We start from the raw sequence: 12,262 nt of genomic DNA, 5'->3' as shown, positions 1-12,262 counted from the left end.
CATGTAATAATTCATTCACGTTGGATTTTCTTTTTTAATAACAGCTTCTACGCTGAACTCATGTACTCAATTTCTCTCTGATGAATAAAAACCTTCGGGGGGATCTAGTCCGACGATTGTCCTGGGCCCTAGTGCATCTGTTGAGAGAGGGAGAGCAAATGAGAGTGTTTTGGCTGTCTTTTGTGAGGCACCCAACCATGACATCTACGGGATGCGATCCCGAATCAGGAGATGCCCCCTCCGAGCCACGAGCTGAGCTACTGGCATGAACTCCCAACTAGATCCTAACCAGCCTTGTGTCCCATACCACCAGGTGGCGCTGTGAAGCCTGGGATCTGCTGCTAGGCCTTGGGCTACGCTATGATGCAGGCGCACATCCGCCACTCAATCCAGGATCAGACCTAGCTCCTAGAAACGAGATTTGCTCCCATCGGCTCTCTGAGAACTAAACCTATGGGCCCCTTATATAGACTCGGGCCCCATGCGCCAAAAAAAGCAAAGACCTCTAATTGGTTTGTACCCTTGCCACTCAACCCGAGAATCAAGCCTGCCTAGCTCTAAGCCTCCCCAGGCTACCTGAGCTAGTCTTGTGTACCCAGTACACGTCTGATACCAATCCATGCACATGACAATGATTCTTCTTCAAACGGTGACACAGATGCCTCAGGCTCAACTGAGGAGGCAGAGGATGACGATGACGAGGAGTCCATGGCTGATGCAGATGATCAGTAGTGATGTACCTTGGTCCTTGACTACGACTATACAGACTACAGTGCTAGCCTACTCCTAGTCATGACACTTCAGATGCATCATGCATGGAAGCTGCAGCATGATGCATCTTAGACTATGTTATTTCTTTTTTTATGATAGTAGATACAGTGCTAAGTATACTTTGGACCTTGGTGCCAAGTGGCAGCTGCTTTTTTTTCTATCATCCATGGGTGCTTTTATTTTGAGTCTTGCATGACTCATGAGTCATGATCATGGAATTTGTGGATCATGAATCATGATCATCTATGGAGTCTGGACATTGGATGCTTTCAAGTTTCAAGTTTCAACTTGTGTGCTAAGTTTAAAGTTACAACCGTAATTGACGACGGGTGATACAACAGCTATGGCTTATACAACCCAAACTGACGAAACAGCTTTGACTTTATTTCCACGACGGAAATTAACTCTCCAAAGGTTCTCCCTCACTCTCTCTCTGTGAACATACACTAGGGCCCAGGACAAATTGTCGGGCTGGACCCCCCCGAAGGTCTTTATTCATTTCAGAAAATCTATTACAGAAGTTCAGCTTCAAGCTGTCTCGTAAGTCTCCCTCTGTAAAACATGAAAAGAATTCTTCTTTTACAAGAGCTTCAAGCCCCATTCAAATTGGCAACATGCCACTTGTCTAAAATCTAGACTAAAACCTATTACAAGCCACTAAGGGCCATTCTGGAGTCTTCAAAGCTCTCGGTCACACGAACCGCTTCCTGGATGCTTGTCAGGCTCCCATTTCGCTTAGGAAAAATAATCCTTCCTAGTACCTGCAACAATTAATTAAAGCGCACCACCATGGTACCCATTAATTGTTAGCGCTTTGCATGCAAATAACACACTGTGGACTAATCCTAGTCACGGTGGGCGCCCCCACTAAACACATGTGCACATCTAAACAAATATATATACAAATAAATATATATATATTTTCTCTGGTTGACCGGAGTCAACACTCTTGATTATAATTAAAGAGCTTTGACTAAGGGTCAAGGCGCCTTAATTATAGCCAAGTCTCTCCAACCGGAGTTGGCACATCTTGGTTAACCGGGGTTAACCCTCTTGGCGCATGCCAAGTCTTGTTGACCGAAGTCAACACTCTCTGACCGCAGTCAGGTTTACTTGACTAGAGTCAAGTATCTTTGACCGTAGTCAATCCTTTGACCATTAAAATAACTCTTTGACCGTAATTAACACATATAAAACTCTTTAATTATGATCAAATAAATGGTCAACTGTACTTTGACTTAGGATATTTACATTGTGGTGACATCCCCTCGGCTTCTATTCAGTTGACCTCAACTGAAAAGCTTCCTTGTAAACATCCAAAAGCTGTGGATGATCGGATAACATGTCTTCGTCCATCCACTTGGCATCTAATGCCGTATAATTCTTGAATTTTACAAGATACCTGCAAAATTCCTTACCCTGAGGGCCTTTACGTACAGTATGGTACACAATTTGCTCTGGCTGAAGGACTTCCTCCAGCTCATCCACTTCTGGTGGATCTTCTGATACTGGTTCTGTAGGCTCTGGTCCCTGAAATTTCTTTAGAAGACTCACATGGAATGCATTGTGAATCCTCCAATGCTCTGGCAATGCTAATCTGTATGCAACCTCATTTATTCTCTCTGTAACCCTGAAAGGGCCATAATATCTGGGAGATAACTTTGCATACACTTTCTGTTTGCCTTTAAACTTGCGGAGCCTAGCTTTTTCAAACCTCAAAAGTATCCAGTCCCCTTCCTTGAGATCTAGCTGTCTCCTATGTTTATCTGCAGCCCTTTTATGTTTCTCTTGAGACCTTTCAATTGCTGTCCGGACTTGGCTGTAAGCTGTCTGGAGGTCTCTTACAAACTGATCAGCTGCAAATATTTCATCTTTAGTCCTCAATATAGGTGGCAAAATCACCTTCCCATATATGACTTCAAAAGGGGCTTTCCCTGTAGAGCTATGTACTGTATTATTGTAAGCAAACTCTACTAAGGGTAGGTACTTTTCCCAGTCTGAACTCTGGTCACCCACGTAGCATTTTAGCATATCCAAAATGGTAGAATTTGCTACTTCACTTTGACCATCTGTCTGGGGATGGAAAGAAGAAGAAAAATTCAGATTCGTCCCCATGTTATCAAATAAAGCTCTCCAGAATAGACTGGTCATTCTGGGATCTCGATCACTAACAATGGACTTAGGCATACCATGATGTTTTAAGATCTGTGCCATGAACAGCTTAGCCATATGATCTGCCTTTATGGTTTTGCGAACCGGAATGAAATGAGCTTGCTTGCTGAATCTATCAATGATAGTCCAAATCCCATCATTCCCTGACTTTGATCTCGGCAAATCAAAAATAAAGTCCATTGTAATATTTTCCCATGGTGCCTGAGGCACGGGAAGAGGCATAAGTAGGCCAGGTGCCTTCTGTCTATCATACTTCATTTTCTGACACGTAAGGCATTCACTAACAAACTGATGTATATCTTTCCGCATTCCTGGCCAAAAGAAATACCTCTCTAGTGCTAGAGTTGTTGCTGTAATTCCTCTGTGTCCAGCATAGGGAGGTGCATGGCATTCCCCCAAAATCTTTTTCCTCATCTCCTGGGTGATGCATAGGCAATCATCTTTCATTAAATACCCATCTTTCAGGGAATAGTGACTGGTAGATTGTCCTTCTTGCATCTGCTGTAAAATTTCACCAAAATCAGAATCATGAGCATATTGTTCCCTCATGCCTTCCAGATCCTGATGATATGCAATAGTTACATTATTGACCTGGGGTCTTCGGGACAAGGCATCTGCCACTCTGTTCCGAATTCCTGGGGTATGGACAATCTGAAAATGATACATTGACAGCATGTTTGCCCATTTCATATGCTTCTCTGAAAGCTTGGTCTGAGTCAAAAAGTATTTCAGACTTTGGTGATCTGTTTTGACAGTAAAATCTACACCCAAAAGATAATGTTTCCATGTATGGATGGCATGAATTACAGCCAATAACTCTTTCTCATAGATTCCTAAATATCTTTCCGCATCCCGAAGTCGTCTGCTTTCATAGGCTACTACATGACCATTCTGATGCAATGCAGCCCCAACACATTCTCCACAAGCATCGCAATCCACATCAAAAGACTGATACAGATCCGGAACTACCAAAATAGGCTCTGTAGTCAACTTTTCCTTGAGTGTATTGAATGCTTTCTTCTGTGATAATCCCCATGTGAAGGCTGCATTTTTCTTAGTGAGGTCATGTAATGGAGCTGCGATATCAGCAAAATGTCTGATAAACCTTCTGTAGTAAGAACACAAGCCTAAAAAACTTCGAACTTCATGCACAGTTTTCAGCTCTGGCCATTCCTGAATGGCACGGATCTTCGCTGGATCCATTTGTATCCCATTCTTGGATATTATATGCCCCAGATAGTGGATTTCTTCCAAGAAGAACTCACTTTTCTTGCTGTTTGCATAGAGCTGATGATTTCTCAGCTCTTGAAACACTATAGCAAGATGTTCTCTGTGCTCTTCCTCTGTCTTAGAAAAAACTAAGATATCATCAAAGAAAGTACCCGTAAAATGCCTGTACTTCCGGAAGATGCGATCCATCATTCTATTGAATGTGGCTGGAGCATTTGTCAACCCAAAAGGCATCACTAAGTATTCATACAACCCGAATGTAGTGCGGAATGCTGTCTTGTGCACATCCTGAGGCTGTATCCTCACTTGGTGGTAGCCACTCTTTAAGTCTATCCTGCTGAAAACTGAAGCTCCATTTAGCTGATCCAAGACATCATCAATACGCGGAATAGGGAATCTATTCTTGATGGTCATTTTGTTCAGTGCGCGATAATCGACGCACATACGGAATGAACCATCTTTCTTCTGTACTAACAGTACAGGGGAACAAAAAGGAGACGAGCTGGGCTGAATCAACCCTTTGGACAGCAAGTCCTGTACCTGAGCCATAATCTCCTCTCTCTGAGTCGCACTGACTCTATAAGGGGGTCTGTTTGGTGGCTCACTACCAGGCATTAACTCTATCTGATGATCTTCTGGTCTCTCTGGGGGTAACTCCCCTGGCAAAACATCAGAAAAGCAATCTTTAAAGTTTACAAGAAACTGGAACTTATTTTTGTCTGCATCATTCATTTCAGCATGCATATCATTCTCTTTTTCTTTTACAAACACCATGTACGCAGAAATTGCAGACTTTATTGCTTTACCGCATGAAACATCAGATACAATGGGGATAGTGTCCCCTTTATTCCTGGCAATTACACGCTGATTTTTCCCCCTATGTACAAATTCCAGCACTCTTTCAGGAAGAGTCAACTTCACTGCCTTGCGGTGAAACCAAGGCATCCCCAAAACTACATCATAATGTTTCAGTGGAGAAACGAAGAAGTCTTCCTGATCCACATAACTCTGAATATGAAGACGGAGCTTCCCTATCAAGGGAGTAACTGGCACAGGATTCCCACAAAACATTTGATCGGCATCCAAAGCCCTGCCTAGCTCTTCCGTCTTTATTCCCAGCCTCAGGGCTAGATCCTCTGATATGAAATTATCAGTAGCCCCTGGATCAAATAAAATTAGCGCTTGTTGGTCTCTAACTTTGCCCCATGATAGCAGCAATTCTCGTTCTTCTGGGTTCAAAGCATGACCCAGTATATCAGGAATTCCCCCCGCCATTGGCTTTTGCGGTCCTCGTGGCTTCTCTGCCTCTTTTCCCTTCGATGTTGAAGGCTTTTCTGGGCACTGGGCAGCCACATGCCCCTCTTTACCGCACCTGAAGCATTTCCCATCTCTACGGAATTCCGCTATCTGTTCAGGGGTAAATAGAGATTTGCCCTTATAGGTCTTCGAGAATTGAGTACCCCTCGGCTTCTGAGGCTGAAACCCTTTCTTTTCAGCCTTAGGGGACTCTTTCTTTTCTGATTTTTGAAAATCAGTTTTCTTTTTATCAGCACGTCCTGCATGCAAGGATGGCACTGTAGATGGATCTTGTAGCGGCACAAGACTCGCTACTGAGGCTGAATGCATAAGATCTTGAATATTCTTTGCCCCCAAAGCATTCACTACTGCCTGAATTCTTGGAGTGAGACCTGCTCTGTACTTTCTCATCTGGGTACCTTTGGAGATCTTTTTGAACGGTGCAACCTGCAAATAAGCATCCCAGAACTTTTGGTTGTACCCATCCACAGTATCTCCTGCATCCATGTGCAAACTGTCCCAGTCTTGAAGAACATGGTCTCTAAACTGTTTAGGCATGAACTGCTGGTAGAAGGCTTTCTTGAAGCCCTTCCACTTTCTTGGGGCTGATCCATCTGTGGTCAGTGCACTCCACCATGCACTAGCCGTTGCTGTTAAGTGTAGGCTGACCATTCTTAACTTGGAGGATTCTGAAAATTTCTCAGTACCGAATGCAGCATCAAACTGTCTGATAAACTGCAATGCTTTGTCTGTATGACCATACTGTCCATTGTAGGTCATAAACTTAACAAATTTTCCTCCCTCTTTAAATTCCCTGGTCGCTTTGGAAGACTTTCTCTTCCCAGACTTCTCGTGTTTCCTTCTTTTCCTGGATGGTTTATCTGATAAGGAAGAAGAAGACACAGAAGTCGAACTCGAGGTAGACGGTGATGGACTAGGAGATCGGTGATGACGCCTCGATCTCTTTTTACTATGGGACCGTCTCCTATGAGATCTATGAGATCTCTCTCTCTCAGACTGTACACGAGAGTGTGCCTCTGGCATTGGCACGTCATGTACTGGATTAGGCATAGCTTCTGCTGGAAACAAATGCTGAGCCCTGGGATCCCTTTTAAGATTTTCCAGCTCTTGTATACGAGTGTGTACCATTTGTTCAAATTCTTGTTGAGTTTGTGGCACATTCCTCTGTCTTGGATGCACATCCCTATCTTGAGAATCCCACTGGATAGGTGATTGATCCATATTCTGAGATCTGCAGATTTTTCTCACACTGTGCAAGTAACTAATGCACACTACCTTTGCTTTTCCAACAGAAAAGGTACCTCAACAAGAGGTGTTTTGCATTCACAATCTATGCCAGTACTGGCTGCCAGTTTAAGGCATATACCCACACAGTTGCCAAAGCATTATCAACTATATTGCCCTTTTCTGACTGCTGCAGATGGCTTCAAAAGGCATCTGTTTTTCCCTCTTTTTACTGCTCAAAGGCATGCATACTCCTTTTTCTGCAAAGCTCTGTTTTCTCTGCTTTTCTCTGGTTTTCTGCTACTTTTCTGACAGTAAAAGTCTGACAGGCAGGAGAAAATTGATAGCCAAAACTGTCTCTGCAACTGTCTCTTTTTTTTTTTTTTTTTTTTAAATGAAAACAGTAACCAGATGAGTAACTACTGGTTACTCTAACCGACTGTCTGGTTCTGGTCTAGTTAGTCTGCAACTAGACTAACTGGACTGGTTACACCAACCAAACTGGTCTGGTTAGGCCAGATTAACTGGACCAAAGTTGAACTAACTATATACTGGTTCAACTAACCAGAGTTAATTGACTGCGGTTAACTTAACCAGGGTTTCACTAACCACGGGTCAACCAACCAGGGTTTAACTGTACCCGGGTTGACTTAACCACTGGTCTGCCAGGCTGGCTGCCACGTCAGCACCTTGCAAGACCTCTGCCACGTGTCCTGCACCACGTGTCCCGCGCCACGTCAGCCTGCCCAACCCTTGGTCATTGTCTGTTCGCCGTCGCGCGTCGCGCCTTGGTGACCGTCGCCCAAACATTCATCCTTTGTCTCACTGGAGCGTTGCAAGCAGGAGACCAATACAAAAACAGCCATGGAAGAATTTTTGTTGCTCGCGTCTATTTCATGACGAACACCTCAGAAGCTCTTCTGTTGCGGTTCACCAGTCTACACCCCGCGCTGGGCAACCGTCACTGCTCGCGTGAGAATATTTCTTTGGGGTCGTTAATACCGAATTTAACTTCGCAAAACCTCCACGCTGCTAGAAATTCCAAACAACGTTGAAAGGTCTCTGCAGGTCCTTTCGGTCATTCAGCGTCGTGAGACCACCCGGAAATGCGTGCAAAGGTATGCGTCACGTGAAGACTTTACTCCACGGAGAGGTGTGTTGCTGCGTGGATATCTCCGTCATCCAGCTCTTCATCAGACGCGTAAGTCTCTAGTGAGGGCGTGTCTACACCTTCTCGAGGCTTGACCACATATTCGCACCCCCAAATCTCTACCTGCGTCACAATTTCCTGTGCAATACTCTCTTTTTACATACAACCCGTACTTGATCGTCACACAGGAATTGTTTTCTCTGATCGTGATTGCCATAGAAGACAATTCAAATCAGCTCTGATACCAATACAACCGTAATTGACGACGGGTGATACAACAGCTATGGCTTATACAACCCAAACTGACGAAACAGCTTTGACTTTATTTCCACGACGGAAATTAACTCTCCAAAGGTTCTCCCTCACTCTCTCTCTCTGAACATACACTAGGGCCCAGGACAAATTGTCGGGCTGGACCCCCCCGAAGGTCTTTATTCATTTCAGAAAATCTATTACAGAAGTTCAGCTTCAAGCTGTCTCGTAAGTCTCCCTCTGTAAAACATGAAAAGAATTCTTCTTTTACAAGAGCTTCAAGCCCCATTCAAATTGGCAACATGCCACTTGTCTAAAATCTAGACTAAAACCTATTACAAGCCACTAAGGGCCATTTTAAAGTCTTCAAAGCTCTCGGTCACACGAACCGCTTCCTGGATGCTTGTCAGGCTCCCATTTCGCTTAGGAAAAATAATCCTTCCTAGTACCTGCAACAATTAATTAAAGCGCACCACCATGGTACCCATTAATTGTTAGCGCTTTGCATGCAAATAACACACTGTGGACTAATCCTAGTCACGGTGGGCGTCCCCACTAAACACATGTGCACATCTAAACAAATATATATACAAATAAATATATATATATTTTCTCTGGTTGACCGGAGTCAACACTCTTGATTATAATTAAAGAGCTTTGACTAAGGGTCAAGGCGCCTTAATTATAGCCAAGTCTCTCCAACCGGAGTTGGCACATCTTGGTTAACCGGGGTTAACCCTCTTGGCGCATGCCAAGTCTTGTTGACCGAAGTCAACACTCTCTGACCGCAGTCAAGTTTACTTGACTAGAGTCAAGTATCTTTGACCGTAGTCAATCCTTTGACCATTAAAATAACTCTTTGACCGTAATTAACACATATAAAACTCTTTAATTATGATCAAATAAATGGTCAACTGTACTTTGACTTAGGATATTTACATTGTGGTGACAAAAGTACTTCAAACTTCTAAATTTCAGATTCTTGTAACATCAAACTTGTTAGTCACGACCATAACATTGGGATGGAGGTCAACCCTCCTCTCAGTCTTTCAGTATGCCACCTCCACTCCAAGATGCATTTCCGCTTCGAGATAGATTTGGCAGGACTGCACAGCCAGGGGTTTACACTACTAGAGCAGCACTTGGCAGGTTTTAATGCACTATCACAGATTGGCACTGTTCAGAAGTATTTGCAGAGATTCTGGAGGCTTTCCCTTTTTGTACATGCCATATCTGAGAGGGGGCAAGTTGCTGCATTTTATTCAGGGCTTGCATCCCTCCTTGGCCTCCAATGTGAGGGCTCATGAGCCCCAAACAATTGAGTGAGCTGCAAAGCTCATGGAGGTATTTGAGCGCAAGTGTGCTAACAGGTACAAGCAGGCTACGGGAAGCACACATGTGACTACATTGGAGACTGAGAAGAAACCCAAGATGCTTGAGTGGCATGATGGAAGGCTCTAGCAGCCCCATTTCCCAAGTTCCCCACAATATCGAGCAGCAAAATGCCATATGCAAGGCCTTATAGGCATCCTGATGCAAAGCTAGGAAGGAAGCCTAATGCTGTGGCAGAAAAATCAGGCATTAAACAGCCTACTAGAGCCATCATGGATAGCAAAAAGAGGGCAGATCTCTGCTTTAAATGTGGCGAGAAATGGACTCTCAAACATTGGGAGGTATGCAAAATGTGGGATACTAGGACAGCCAAACTTAGCATGATCATAGAACATACCAATTAGCCACAAGTCTAGCTTTGTGTTTGTCCACAGCACTATCCGACATGTACTTTCCTGTATACCCACTTGACACCTATCACTGGTCGTCGCAAGGGCCTTGGTACCAGCTCCCAGGTCCTGTTCTTCTCAATGGCCTTAAGCTCCACCTGCATGGCTGTCCTCCAAGTCTTCTTAGAGAGAGCTTCTTGGACCGAGGAAGGCTCCTTGTCTCAAAGGATCCAAGACATCAAAGCATAATTAACCTGCAGAGGTGCATCCTCTAGGGCTTTGTCTTTACCTCGATGCAATCTACGTGGTCCCTCCTCCGTGAGCCATTCTAGAGAGATATCCATCACTCCAGAATCTCAAAGTGTCTCTATCAACCATTCATGAACAGGATGAGAACCCTGAGCCTCCTCTTACTGTGGGGTCTCATTATCAACTTCTGGACCATCTTCTGGTACCTGCTCTGGCTCAGGGGCAGGAACAATAGCTCGGTCCTTATGATCACCAGGCTCTCCAAGAATCTGTGGCTCCTCACTCGTGGAAACCGGAAACCACAATCTTTCTTTTGACGGGGTCATGCAACCTGTAACCTATTGGAAAAGAGTTGTATCCTACAAAGACCAGCTTCTATTCTGAGGCTTATTCTGTACAATGGCATCTTATTTAGCTTGCATGGCATTCATCAATTTTTCTAAATTTTCTGCTTTTTTAAAAGACGAATGCTCAGTCTTATCTTATCCAAGCTCGTATAACAAGGGCTTTGTATTCACTACACCCCCTTTTTTGCCTGGCCTGGTTCTTTTTAGCTGCTTTCTGGTGGACTTTGCAGAGTCTTCAAGTGGTTTCACATACCACCTGTGCTTGCTGTCTATCCAAAACAGACTCCTTATTGTCATCCAAGCTAAGCTATTCAAGCTTTTTTGATATAGCATCCTCATCCGCTGCTTGTTCAAGTACCTTTTCCCATTCATCACTACTTTCTGGCTGTGTTTTTGGCATCACATATGGCCCATTTTTTTGCTGCTCATCCCTTGTCTCTATGGTCCTAAGAATATCAGGTGGGACATCATGCCCAAAAGGGCTATTATTGTAAGCAAATATCACATCTTTGCTTACCAACATTTTCTTCTTTTCCACGTCATATAACCTAAAATCTTTGAACTGATCGCTATATCCAACAAACATATACTTCATTGTAAGCAAACATTAGGTGGGACATCATTGCTTACCTGCCCAAAAGGAATATTATTGTAAGCAAATATCACATCTTTGCTTACCAACATTTTCTTCTTTTCCACGTCATATAACCTAAAATCTTTGGACTGATCGCTATATCCAACAAACATACACTTCATTGTAAGCAAATATCAGGTGGGACATCATTGCTTACCTGCCCAAAAGGACTATTATTGTAAGCAAATATCACATCTTTGCTTACCAACATTTTCTTCTTTTCCCCGTATAACATATAATCTTTGAACTGATCGCTATATCCAACAAACATATGCTTCATTGTTTTGCCATAAAGCTTCTTCCAAGCTTCCTATGGTGTCCTAGTTCTTACTGCCTTTGTAGGACTCCTATTGCTGCTCTACTTGTATAGTCTCTACCCAAAACCTTTTTGGCACTTAATTTTCTTTCAACATACATTGCCTTCTCAAGCACAGTTCTATTTTTCCTTTCAGCTGTCCGATTATATTGTTGGAAATGAAGGGTCAATGCCCTGCCACATGTGAGCCCTCAAATGAGGCGATTAACGGGGATTGGGTGTAGATTTGTGCCACAAGGGGGCGTTAGAAAGACTGCCATGTGGGCAGCAATTGTACATCTTCCTGGGCCAGCCACATGCCTGGTTGTAGCACGCTCCTCCATCAGGGCTGTGAATATGCCCATCTTTAGGGCTGGCTCTACTAGGGCTGAAAGATGCCCAGCCATGGGCCCAGAAGGGCTGGTACAGAGCCAGCAACAGGGTGCCTACATGGCAGGGCCCTTACAGGCCCTGGCTGCAGGTTGGCAGGTGTGCAGACAGGCTCGCATACAGTTGGCACAAGGCACCAGATGAAGGTCCTGTTTACAGGCAGAAGAGGCTGCAGCACACACTGCAGTCAGCAGTCTGTGGAGGGCATCTGCAGGTGGGCCAGTCGGCCCTGCACTGGTCGGCTGGCAGACAGAATGTGGTCGGCCAATCTGTAGAAGTCTGGTCGGCCAGACAGAGGGCTTCCTAGCCCTATAAAGGCCCCATTGAGGGGGCAGTCCTAAGTTCAGTTTACCTGCAGTCCTCGACCTGTACTGGGCTCTATTGGTACATACCTAGATGCAGTAGAAAGTACATGTGTGAGCAGGAGGAAGCAGCATGCAGAGCTCACCCTAGAGCAAGCTACTGAAGGGGGGGTTCTACTTCAGAGGGTGCAGCGAACAGAGCTCATGT

General features: G+C 44.3%; 1 protein-coding gene across 2 annotated transcripts in view; it reads right to left on the bottom strand.

Annotated features, from left to right (window-relative positions):
• The window catches only part of LOC147891624 (NADH-ubiquinone oxidoreductase B8 subunit), a 34,279-nt gene that overhangs the window by 20,415 nt on the left and 1,602 nt on the right, over window positions 1–12,262 (bottom strand). The gene's annotated exons all lie outside the window — the stretch shown is intronic.

The sequence above is a fragment of the Dipteris shenzhenensis genome, chromosome 17 (assembly GCF_047967505.1).
Source record: "Dipteris shenzhenensis isolate YYH24624 ecotype China chromosome 17, Dip_SZ_1.0, whole genome shotgun sequence".
Lineage (NCBI taxonomy): Eukaryota > Viridiplantae > Streptophyta > Polypodiopsida > Gleicheniales > Dipteridaceae > Dipteris > Dipteris shenzhenensis.
The sequence above is the reverse complement of the archived record's forward strand: the minus strand, read 5'-3'. Positions and strand labels throughout refer to the sequence as shown.